The sequence below is a fragment of the Heterocephalus glaber genome, unplaced genomic scaffold, assembly GCF_053883595.1.
Source record: "Heterocephalus glaber isolate CG9 unplaced genomic scaffold, H.glaber_assembly_v1.0 deba00001608, whole genome shotgun sequence".
NCBI classification, from domain to species: Eukaryota; Metazoa; Chordata; class Mammalia; order Rodentia; family Bathyergidae; genus Heterocephalus; species Heterocephalus glaber.
The window spans coordinates 11,964,337-11,977,362 of record NW_028258379.1 but is presented as its reverse complement, the minus strand read 5'-3'; the positions used below and the strand labels follow the sequence as shown (position 1 = coordinate 11,977,362).

The following is a 13,026-nucleotide window of genomic DNA, read 5'->3' as shown; positions in this document are numbered from 1 at the left end:
CAGATAATTTGAAATATTTCAAACATTTGCTAATTGTGGAATGCATGATAAATTGTTTCTATTACTGACTACCCCACTTACATGACACAAAACAATCAATGCTGGATCCGGAGATCTGAAGAACTTACTGCACAATATACCCTTTATGTCAAGGGGAAAAATAACACTTTCCGCAATTACAGAAACATTCAAAGTCAAACTACTACAGATTAGTATAAAAATCTAAAAATTCCCCAGGAGGAAATTACTTTAGGTCAAAGTGCTAGTCAAAGAGCTAATTCTCACTACTCTTCAACAGACGAAATCTATACAAAAATGGACACCACTCCACACCCACCTGAATGGCACAAATCGAAGAGTAAAACTAAAGTGTTGGGCAAGATATGGAAAATCTGAAACTTTCACACACTGGTACTCACAATGAGTTGGTAAACTACTTAAAAGGCTTTGCAGTGTCTACTAAATCTGAATAAATGTATATTCTATAACTTAGCAGTCCCATTCCTAGGTATGAGTACCCAACAAAGATGTACACGTCCTCCCCCCAGAAGAAAAAACAAGCATCAGGGCACTTAGAGCAACATTAGTAATGGCCAAAAACTCCAAGAAAAGAAATGAAAGAAAAAGGGGAAAAAATCAGATGTTTAGAAGTAGAGTAGATAAATTATGATATATTCACAACATGGAATAGTACACACCCCTCAAGGGAAAAAACCTCCTATATACAAAAAGATTGATAAAGTTCTCAAACATTATACTGAACAAAAGACATCAGACCAAACAGTACATACTAAATTATTCCATTTTTACAAAGTTCAAAATTAGGCAAAATTAATCTGTGTTAACATAGGTCAGGACAGTGGTTACCTTTGGTGGTATGGGATGTAAGGAAATGGGCAAAACACAAAGGGTCTTTCTGGAATGTGAGTAATAGTCTAGTAAGTGCTGGTTACACATATGTCAAGTTTGGGAAAACTTATCAAAGGTGAATGCTTAAGATCTATGTACTTTTCTATATGCATGCTTCACTTTGTTAACTTACAAGGAAAAATGAAGGCATTTATATATTTTTATACAAGTAAAAAGTACATAAATATATTTGGAAGAATTTTATGAAATTGCCATTGATGTCTATAATTCATTGTAATATGCACCTTTTTTAAACCATAATCACTTTCTCTCCTCTCAAATATTTTATTTATATTTACAAATGTGTTTAATTAAAAAATAAAAATTGTGTATGTAAGCATATATGTTGTTTTGAAATATGTATGCATTATAGAATGGCTACACCTAACTAATTAACATATTTATTACCTCACAGACTTTTTTCTTGTGGTGAGAATGTTTAAAACCTACTCAGCAATATTCAATAATATAATACATTTTTATTACATCTAGGCACCACGTTGTATAATAGATCTCTCTTCTATTATCATCTTGTCTATTGCTTTCCTTTTTTATTACATTTCTTTTTTAGCTGATAAATAAAACTATTATTAATAGGACACTATGTGATGCTCCGGTACATACACTGTGTAATGCTTAAATCAGGTTAAAAATATCTATCTTCTCAAATATTTGTTATAACTGTTATCTGCAGTCATTATACTATGCAACAGCACACCAAAACATCTTACTCTTACAAACTACTATAACTTAATAGTCCTTCCCTCTTACTCTCTTCTCTTCCCAGTCTCTGGTAGCCACACTCTACTCTCAACTTCTATGAGATCAACATTTTAATATTCTGCACATGAATGAAATCATGGGTACTCATCTATCTGTACCTGGCTTATTTCAGTACACTTTACAAAACAGTATACTTCAGTCCCATCCATGTTGTTGCAAATGACAGTATTTTAGTATGTACTTCAAATGACGGTATTTCCTTTTTATTACTACATAATAGTCCATTGTGTATATACATCGCAGTTTCTTTATCAAATCATCTGTTGATGGACATTTAGGTAATTCCATATCATGATTAGTGTTAATGCTTATAATGAACAAGGGAATACAGGTAACTCTTTGATACACTGATTTTAATTCCTTTGGATATATACTGGGTAGTGGGGCAGCTGAGTCATTGCAGAGCTTATTTTTAAATTTTTTTAGTTATCATCGCATGGTTTTCACAATGGGTGTGCAGAGATACATTCCCACCAACAATATGTAAGGGTTCCTTTTCTCCACAAACATTTGTTATCTTTTGTCTTTTTTATAACAGCCTTGCAAATAAGTGTGAGGTTCACTGTTTTGACTTTCTCTGATGATTTTTCAAATATTTTAGAATGAAGACTTTAATTTTGTTTTGAGACAGACTCTCACTATGTAGTCCAGCTGACCTTGAACTCACTATGTAGCACAGCCTACCCTCAAATTTGCAGAGATTCTCCTGCTTTAGCCTCTTGAGTGCTGGGATTAAAGGCAGGCACCACCATGCCTGGCTTCTAGAATGAAGACTTTAATGGTTGCACTGTTAAATTTATGGGTATACCCATAAATTACTAGACATTATTTATAAATAGACTCCCTTGGGTTAAAGTATAGATTTAACAATGCTAGGAAGTGAGTAATGAAATCTAGAAAATTTTTCATCATTGTTTAAGAAAGTGTTCATTAGCCATCTTAGTATTTAACTACTTGGAAAATTTGTCTATCCAGATTAACTCATTTTTGAGCGTTTTTTACTTGACTCATTCTTAAAAAGACTTCAGAGCATTTTACATAAATGGTTACAAAGTCAGAGAACACAAGAGCTAAAAATGGATACCCTGAGAAATAAACTAAACCTATGACATCAGTACAGAGATGATTTTTTAAGTCAATGAAGCCTCCAAAAGGAAATATGATAGAATATAAAACCAAAGGATTCTGCCTATACTTAAGTTATACATGTACAGAAAATTTATACAAGAATATTTAGTAAAACACTGTATCTCAAGATTTGAGGTAATTCTCATTTTGTTGGGTTTTATTGCTTATATCACAATGAACAAAAGTAACTTTTAAGATTACAAAATAAGCTAAAAGATCTGAGAAAAATACAATCCTTGTCAAAAAATAAAAAACAACTGACATCTTGATTCAAAGAACGTATTAAACTAGCAGAGAGAATTTTCACAGTTTTAAGATTTTTCTCCCATATATTTTCCCTCAACCTTCTAGCCTCTACCATAGTATGTCTGCTAGCAAATACCAACTAAACACATGCAGCAGAATAAATAAGAACAGTAGCAGGAAACTGCTCCTAAAAGTAGAAATGATGCTTAGCTGAGGTAGTGCCAGCTCTTCACCTCCAGATCTGAGCATGTGCTTATGATTTTACATCACACACATGTGACTATGGTCATTTTCTGCAAGTAAAATCATGCTTATTTCATAAGGTAAAACTGAATATATCAATATTTCATGGTTTTCTGTTTAAGTCACCATGACTTCCAGATGTCCTATTATCTGAACGAAAGTAAGGACCATTACTAGCTACATTCTAAGAACCCGAAAAGTGAAAAGGTGAATTCAGGTCCCCAGGAGCTCAGGAGTAAATTACTCACCAAGTGGAACTTTGCCCATTAGCTCAATTACCCTTTCCAAGAGACTAAAGTCATTTCATTGGTTCAGAGAGAAAACAAAAGCCAAATCTGGTTTACTCTCCCAGCCACTAAAGCCATCTGCAGGAACAAGAGAATTGTAACCACAACTAGAATCGAAATTTCCTGATCCCTGCCAGGGATGGTGTCACACGCCTGTAATCCCAGCACTCAGGAGGCTCCGGCAGGAGGATCACCTCCAGCTTAAGGCCAGCCTAGGGAACATTGTGAGTTCAGGGCCAGCCTGAACTACAAGGGGAGATCCTGCCTCAAAAAAAACAAAAACAAAAACAAAAACAAAACAAAACATAAATTTCCTGATCCCTTCTTTCAAAGTAATCTTGCCAATTAAGTAATTTAAATCAGGGCCTTAGCAAGCCAAAGAGGAACTCTCTAGATCAAAACAGCAGCAGCCTTTAGGTGGCCCTTTGGCGTCAGCTACTATAAAGGTCGCCCATAGTCCCGCATCAACCAGAAACCCTCCTGGAGAAGTAGGCTGACTTAAAGACCAAACATCCTCTGATAGTAATAACCTTATCCTTCCACCCTAACTTCCAACTAGAGAAAATGAAGAGAATAAACAGCTACATTTATACCATTGCCATATTTTCTTTAACAATTAGATTTTAAATGTAGGCTAGCAGGAAGACTCTTTTGACTCAAAGAAACAGAACATCCTAATTAAAAAACACCTTTAACTTTCCCAAATCCCAAGTTAGCCAATTACAAAAATGCTTTCTTTATCCCAACTTGAAAATTTATGTTCTGCTTCTTCTAAAAGTCAGGGGGTCTTCACAATACAGAATTCCAGTGGCTACAGTTACCCCAAGACCATGGTAGCAGGCCAGTGCCTCAGTACTCCAGACCATGGTAGCATGTAAGTGCCCCATGGCAGTCATGCCTCAGACATGATGCAGGAAGAGCCCTCCAGGATGGGAGTAGTATGGCCACAGTATGGGCCTCTATCAGTAGAGAACACCACCAATAGACAGTTAATCTAGGCAGGTGATTTGATTAACCAGGTAACTAAAGTACTAGAGCGCATAACTGATATCAAAGCCTAAACCCCAGAACACAGCCACACATATATTCATTCAGTGGCTTCCTCAACAGTAACAGCAACACAGTACCAACTCTGTACCAGGACCTGAGGCGACAGCAAGCACAGTCACTTCCCTCAGTAAGCTTGCTGGCTCACAGCAGTGACAACATGTAAGCAGAAATTAAAACCGGGTATGTGCTCTAATCATTAGAACCAAATATCATTTACTGAAAGGATAGTATTTGTTTGGATATTTCATTTAAGAGTCTTGATTACCCTGTGATACAAATGTTACAAACCTTTGGCAATTTATTTATCCTCTCTGGGTCTCCGATTCTTTAACTCTAAAAGAAGGAAAATATCTACTCCCTCAGGTTGAGGTGAAGGTCAATGCATACAAAGTGCTTAGAAAGCACATGACAATTGGTCAGTAACAGTCAGCTCTTATTATAATCACTGGTGTGGTTGATATTATTACCACTGGAAAGGCAACCAAAAGAATGATGAAGATGTAGAGAAAAAGTATGTAATAAAGAACACTTAAAGAAGAATGGTAGCTGCCTTATAATAGCCAAAGGGGCATGAGACAAATTCCCAGGGACTCCTCAACCATAAAATGACGATGATTCCCACCTGCACCATCACCTTTCTTATAAGGCCATAAGAAACTACCCTGCTAGTCACAGAACACTAAATGAAAGTCAAACATTGGCACTGACCAGAGGGTCACCATAAGACTTAGAAAATAACTGATTTTCAACAGTGTATCAAATAACCATTAACATTAAGAGAACATTCTAGATGGCACTCTAACAAAAAAATCAGCAGTTTTGTGGGGATTTTTTGTTTTTGTGGTACTGGGAATCTTCACACCAAGCTACACCTCTAGTCTCTCTTTTTTTTTTTTAATTTTGAAACTGAGTCTCACTAAGTCACCAAGTTGCCCAGGCTGAGCACAATTTGTAATCCTTCTGCCTCAGCCTGCCAGAATGCTGGGATTACAGGCATGTACCACCACCATGCCTAGACATTGGTATATGTTTTTTAAAAATCCATAGTGGCTAGATTAAAAAGTGAAACCATGATAAACTACTCACTAGGTAGTGACACCAAATAATATAGCTGGCCGCCTGACTGGCAGAATTAATCTGAAGTTCGAGCAAAGTACTTGCCACCATTTTTCAAAGGTAACCTGAAGTGAGCTGAGAAACCCAAGTACCTCACACCACCACAAGCTAGTTTGGGGCATCAAAACAAATACAGCACAGCAGATCTGAATGGCCATTTATTTAGGCTAGAAACATTTCAATAAAGCGATTCAGAAGCTTTATTCTTTATTATGTCCTAGGAAACTTCCTTTCACTACAATGGTAATGTAAAAGTTAACAGAAAAGTTTCCAATTCAGACTTTTACAACTTCAAGCATACATACACAAAAGCATCTGGAACTATTTTAATTGTCTGCTTAGTGTTATAAGATCACAGACCTGCAAACTCCTGTCCTTTGAGATTTTCTGAGCAGAAGCCATTCCTCTTTTTCTGCAAGGGATGGGCAGAAAAGGCAATAGTTTTACAATTATCCTAAGAAAATAATCAGCATTCACATAAAAATGATCCAAAAAATCCACTGTAACTATTTGTAATACATGATTAGACAACTTCATATAAGATGTAGCATTATCGAGCATTTGGAAATGGTATTTCTAAAAATTATTTAAATGAAATGGAAAATATTCATAAAAGTATGCTAAACATAAAAAGGAGAAAACACAACGTATATACATGGTTCCAATTCTGCTATTAGAAAATACAAACATTCACCCAGATATGATGGTGCATACCTGTAATCTTGGCCCTTGAGAGCCTGAGGCAGGAGAACTGTTGTTAGTTCAAAGCCAGCCTGGTCTACATAGTGAGTTCAAGGTCAGCCTGAACTACATAACAAGACTTTGTTTCAATAGCCCCCTTCCAAATATAAACATGCATAGAAAAAGCATAAAACATAAAATATTAATATTAAAAACAAATGAGTTATATTTTTGTTACTTTCTATTTTCCAAATTACTTAAAATTGGTTTCTATTACTTAACCAGTATGTGAGGAGGTTTAAACAAAAGGTATGGAAAAGGATTTGGTAGTAATTAGAAATTCTGTTATGTAATATCTATATTATTTTATTTTGAACAATGACTACAATTACCAGAAGAGAAAATGTATTTTGCAATAATACTTCAGATAATATCTGTCAACTAACTTATAATCAAAAAAAGTTGGAGATATATTTACACAAATCACAGTGTTTCACAATTGAGAGATAATTATACTAAGAGATATTAACACCAAATGCTCATTTTCAAATAGTACACATGCACTTAAATAGTTAACCACTTATACAATCAATCTGAGAAGACTGTCCAATCACTTCCCATTCACATCTGAGTACAGACAGATTCTGCCAGGCTAAAATCAGGCCTTGTTTCAAAATCAATTCCCAAGAAAGAAAGAGTGATCAGTGTAGGTAAAGAGAATGAAGTTAGTAACTTTCCTCAAGACAAGAAGAGACATGAGAAAACTGCTTATCTTCCTTAATATATGGAGTAAACACCTGGACGCTCACCATGGCTTCAGACAACTGAGAAACCTCTACACATGAGACAATAAGCAGGAGGTCACAATTTTGAGTTGTTCTTTTCCTTCTTTCTTCTAATCACGAATCAGCCTAATGTTTCTTCTCGAATTTTCAGCTCACTAAATAAATTTTCTTTGTAACCTTTGATAAAAACTGTTAATGAAGCAATTAGGTTGTATGTTATCTTCCATCCACTGCAATTATTTTATATGAACATGTTTTCCCTCTCCAAAATAATATGTGCCCATTTTAAAAGTTCATATTGCAAATATTTTATATGTAAACTTGGCACTTACTAGCTTTTGCTCAGCCTTCTACCTCCAGGTCCTGAGATGGAGGTATCTTTCCATTTTAGAAACTGGATCTTACAGGGCCAGAACAAGTGCCAGTAGCTCCCCATGCCAAACATTGTTAGTAGCCAGGACATGATCAGCTTCATCATAATCTCCAAAGCCCCAAGTCATTAATGCACAATTCTCTCACATGATAATAATACAAAAACTCCAACTCAACAGTATATAGCGGCGAAGTCTAGAGAGTCTACTATGTTCCCCAAGTACAGATAAGGGAGTGAGCAGGATATTACTCCCAGGCCTGGCTCAAAGATGTCTACTGTCAACACGATTTCCCCAAAACCAAAGGAAAAGAGGACAGTCTTTGTTTCTCACAGTCATGTTAAGAACACAGACTATTTGCAAAAATTAACGCACAACCAGTCTCCCAGGATAAGTGAAGGAATTATTGACTTGGAAACAGATGATGGGAAACAGATTCTGGCACTGAGCAATCTGATGGATATTCATTCCCTATTCTAAGAACCACAAATCAGGAGATCTAGAAACTTCCTACTTTTTCTTCTTAAGTTACTCTGATTTTAAAACGTTCTCCTATATCCCTAAGGAAAATGACTGAATAGCACACTATTATTTTTTCCAAGTGAATGCTAATTTGATGAGAATTTTATCCTGGTTCTATTGAAGTAAATGAAGTTGTTCTTTGTGTCCACAGAAAGCTGGGAAGGGCAGTAGCTCTACACTATTTGTAAAGACTCTGGGCACTGGCAATGAGTATTACTTTCAGGAGCATCAACTGGCTGACTCTGTCTCTAATACAGTATATTCACTAAGTGTATGTGAAACTAGACACCATATTGAGTATTTAAAGATAAAAAATATAAAACATTCTAACACCTTCATAAATGTCTTGTTTTACTTTGTTTCAAAAACTATAATATAGAATTCCTTAGACAGGAACTGAAAACTAAAGAAAAACATATCCATGAGAGTATTTATCTCCTATGGGCCCAAGAGATAATGTATACAATTTTAGGCTCTTCTCCCTCCTGCCTCTGCAGGTCCCAAGGGATGTAAACCAAGGCCTGTGGATGGAGGGATTCTCCAGCGACTTATTTCCTGCAAACAGGAAGATGAGGCTGGGTTCCCAGTGACACAATGTGGCACCTCTGTAAGAGAAGTTGTCCCTGCTGACATTCCCTCAGAAAAGGCTGTTGCAACTATAGTGCATATACACTGCCATTTACTATTTGGAGTTCAGTTGGGCCTTAAAAGTCTAAATTCTACACAGTAGAAATCACTCTCTGCCTAACCTACTTAGCATAACAAGCTCATGATCATTAACAAAAAGTCTTCAGTCAAGACAAGAGAGTAACAGAAGGGCTTCTGCAAGCATTTGGTTGATTTCCCTAACTTCTTATTGCATAAGGCATGTCAAGTACATTAAACATCAGCAACATCTTTTGCTTCAACCTGCTACGTGGCTTCCATCTGAAAACCAATTTTATGCTCATTCAAAAGTCCCATCAGAAGGACTGCAAGGAACTACAAACAAGCATAAAAAGGTAAATTTCTTTATCAATGATTAAATGTTACCACTTCTCAAAAATGTATGTATTGATTACCCTAAAAAATTACTCCCTTATAAAAAAATAGAAAAAATAACAGAATACCACAAAGGTATTGTGTATATCATATCAATTACCTCCTTCACACTAGATATTGGACTGCAAAATTATCAAATGGAACTTTTTAAGAGGCTAAATATTTTTAGAGACAAAATGACACAAAAAGACGCCGAAATCAGCCCGCTGCAGACAGGCAGGTCTGTGCATGCCCTACCGAGGTCCCGAGTCACACAGAAGACGCTGAATCAACCCGCTGCAGACAGGCAGCCACCCAGTTCCACACTACAAAGACGCAGAGGTCACCAGACCACCAGACCAAGGTACTGAGTCCTGCTGCTCCCAGCCCAGAGGTAGGGGCTTCTGAGCCACCGTCCCACTGCTCCTGGTCCAGAGGAAGGGGCATCCCAGTCACCATCGCTCCTGCTGCTCCGAGTCCACAGGAAAGGGCTTTTGGGTCACCATCCCTATCGCTGCTCGCGGCCCCTGTTCCACCTCTCCCAGCTCAGAGGAAGTAATCTGTGCAGCCGCTAACAGCCCCCAGCCACAGTCGAAATGAGAAAACACGTAAATAAGTCTCAAAACCAGACTTCCAGATGACCTACAGCAACCCCAAAGCAAAATGATATGGAACACTCTGATACTCAACCACCTGGACCCACTGAAGTGGCAACAAAAGGGGATCTGGAAAAAATGAAATCAGAAATAATTTCTCAGATAACAGGAGAAATTGTGCCCCTAGTGCAAGACATGATTAATAAATCTAGAGAGGAGCTCAGGAACATAATGGAATCCCAACATAAGAAACAAATGGAATCCATAAAACAGATGCAAATACATTTCCAGGACAGGAAAAACTCCATTGAAACTCTACACAGCAGATGTGAGGACAGAATTTCAGATATAGAAGATAAGATTGCAATTAGTGAGTAGGAAAAGAAAAATTGCTTCAAAATTATAAGGGAACATGAGAAATCAATCCAGCAGCTGCTAGATGATGCAAACAAGAACAACATAAGACTGATTGGGCTCAGTGAAGAAACAGGATAGAGTGGAGATGACATAAAAAATCTCTTCACAGAAATAATGGCAGAAAACTTCCCAAGCAGGGGAAAAGAGCTTGACATACAGATAAGTGAGGCATATAGGACTCCAAACAGCCTTGATCAAAAAAAAATCTACACATAGGCATATAATTGTTAAGATTCCAGAAACTCAACAGAAGAACAAAGTTCTACAAGCAGTTAGAGAAAAGAAACAAATCACATACAAAGGAAAGCCCATCACAATCACAGTAGACTTCTCAACACAAACCCTCAAGGCAAAAAGAGCTTGGAGTGACATATTCCAAGCCCTAAAAGAAAACAGCCTCCAACCCAGATTGATGTACCCTGCAAAACTGTTTTTCAAAATGGATGGAGAAATAAGATACTTTCATGACAAAGAGCACCTTAGGAACTTCGTGAATACCAAACAAGCACTCCAAAGAATTTTACACAATATACTAGGAACAGACATCGAGGATCACAACCCCAGGAAGCCCAGCAGAATGAATTCATTGGGCATGACAAGAAATTGAATGTAAAGGGGGAGAATGCAGCAAAAAGAAAAAGTCATGGCAATGACAAGTCAATACATTTCAGTTATAACCATCAACGTTAATGGTCTCAATTCATCAATCAAAAGAAATAGACTGGCAGAATGGGTCAAGAAGCAAAATCCAACAATATGCTGCATACAAGAAACACACTTAATTCAAAAGGAAACTCACAGACTGAAAGTTAAAGGGTGGAAAACAATACTCCATGTGACAGGAACCCAAAAAAAACAGGAGTAGCTATCCTCTTTGCAGATCAAGCAGGTTTCAAACCAACACTGATTAAGAGAGACGAAGAAGGACACTACATCCTTGTAAAGGGAACAATCCAAGAGGAAGAGATGACAATCATAAATATCTATGCACCAAACACTAGTGCACCCAACTATATAAAACAAATACTAAGGAACATGAAAAGTAATATATGCACTAAAACAATTGTAGTGGGGGACCTCAACACCCCACTGTCACAAATAGATAGATCAACTAGACTAAATATAAGTAATGAAATACTAGAACTCGATCGAACTCTTGAAGAAATGAACTTAACAGATGTTTACAGAGTCTTCCACCCCACAAAATCAGAATACACATTCTTCTCAGTTGCACATGGGTCATTCTCAAAAACAGACCACATACTCACACATAGAACATGTTTAAGTAAGTATAAAGGAATTGAAGTTATCCCCTGTATATTATCAGACCATAGTGCAATGAAATTGGAGATCCATAGGAAAAGAAACTCAAAAAATTTCATAAACACGTGGAAATTGAACAACACACTTCTGAATAACCAATGGGTCACAGAGGAAATTAAAGAAGAAATCAGACAGTTCCTTCAATTAAGTGACAATGACAATACAACATACCGGAATCTATGGGACACAATGAAAGCAGTCTTACGAGGGAAATTCATAGCAGTGAATATGCATATTAGGAAAACAGAACGAGCCCAATTAAACAACCTGATGCTGAACCTCAAGCTTCTAGAAAAAGAAGAGCAGGACAACCCCAAAGCTCATACAAGGGAGGAAATTATAAAGATCAGAGGAGAAATCAATGCAATGGAGACTAAGAGAACAATACAAAAAAATCAATGAAGCCAGGAGTTGGTTCTTCCAAAGAATCAACAAAATTGACAAACCTTTAGCCAACCTTGTCAGAAAAAGGAAAGAAAAGGCCCAAATCCATGCAATTAGCAATGAAAAGGGTGAAATTACAACAGACCCAGCAGAAATCCAGAAGATCATCAATACCTGCGCTTCGAGAACCTATACACCAATAAGTTGAAAAACACAGAAGAAATGGACTGATTCCAAGATACGTATCAATTACCAAAACTGAACGAAGAAGACCTAAAAATTCTGAACAGCCCAATATCAACCAATGAAATTGAAAATGTAATTAAAAACTTATCAACTAAGAAAAGCCTGGGCCCTGATGGCTTCACTGCTGAATTCTACAAGACATTTAAAGAGGAACTGCTGCCACTACTGTTTAAACTCTTCCATGAAATTGAAAGGGAAGCAATACTCCCAAATTCATTCCTGGAAGCAAGCATCACCTTGATCCCCAAAGCAGAGAAAGACCCAACTGAAAAAGAGAACTATAGGCCAATCTCACTAATGAACATACATGCAAAAATCCTTAATAAGATAATGGCAAACAGAATGCAGAAGATCATCAAGAAGATCATACACCCTGATCAAGTGGGATTCATCCCAGGGATGCAGGGATGGTTCAACATACACAAATCAATCAATGTAATACACTATAGCAATAGAGCCAAGGACAAAAACCATATGATTACCTCCATAGACGCAGAAAAAGCATTTGACAAAATCCAACATGCATTTAAGATAAAAACCCTACAAAAAATTGGAATAGATGGTCTCTACCTCAAACTGATAGAAGCCATCTATGAAAAACAAACAGCCAATATCATACTAAATGGTCAAAAGCTGAAATCCTTCACACTAAAATCAGGAACAAGACAAGCATGTCCACTGTCACCATTCTTGTTCGATATAGTTCTGGAAACATTAGCCACAGCAATTAGACAAGAGAAAGAAATAAAAGGAATAAAGATAGGAAATGAAGAAGTCAAATTGTCATTATTTGCAGATGATATGATACTCTATATAGAAGACCCCAAGAACTCCACCAAAAGTCTTCTAGGCTTAATAACCAAATTCACTCAAGTGGCTGGTTACAAAGTCAACACACAAAAATCAATAGCTTTCCTCT

The 13,026-nt window shown here is 36.8% G+C and overlaps 1 protein-coding gene across 19 annotated transcripts in view; it reads right to left on the bottom strand.

Moving 5' to 3' along the window:
- Sipa1l1 (signal induced proliferation associated 1 like 1) overlaps positions 1-13,026 on the bottom strand; it is a 383,338-nt gene that overhangs the window by 259,082 nt on the left and 111,230 nt on the right. For 12 of the 19 annotated variants that reach the window (XM_087195342.1, XM_087195343.1, XM_087195340.1 and 9 more), the window contains one exon: positions 6,123-6,174. The exons of the other annotated variants lie outside the window; for them this stretch is intronic. The gene's annotated coding sequence lies outside the window, so the exon portion shown is untranslated. Of the gene's footprint in view, positions 1-6,122; positions 6,175-13,026 lie in introns of those variants that run through there. 19 annotated transcript variants of the gene reach the window in all.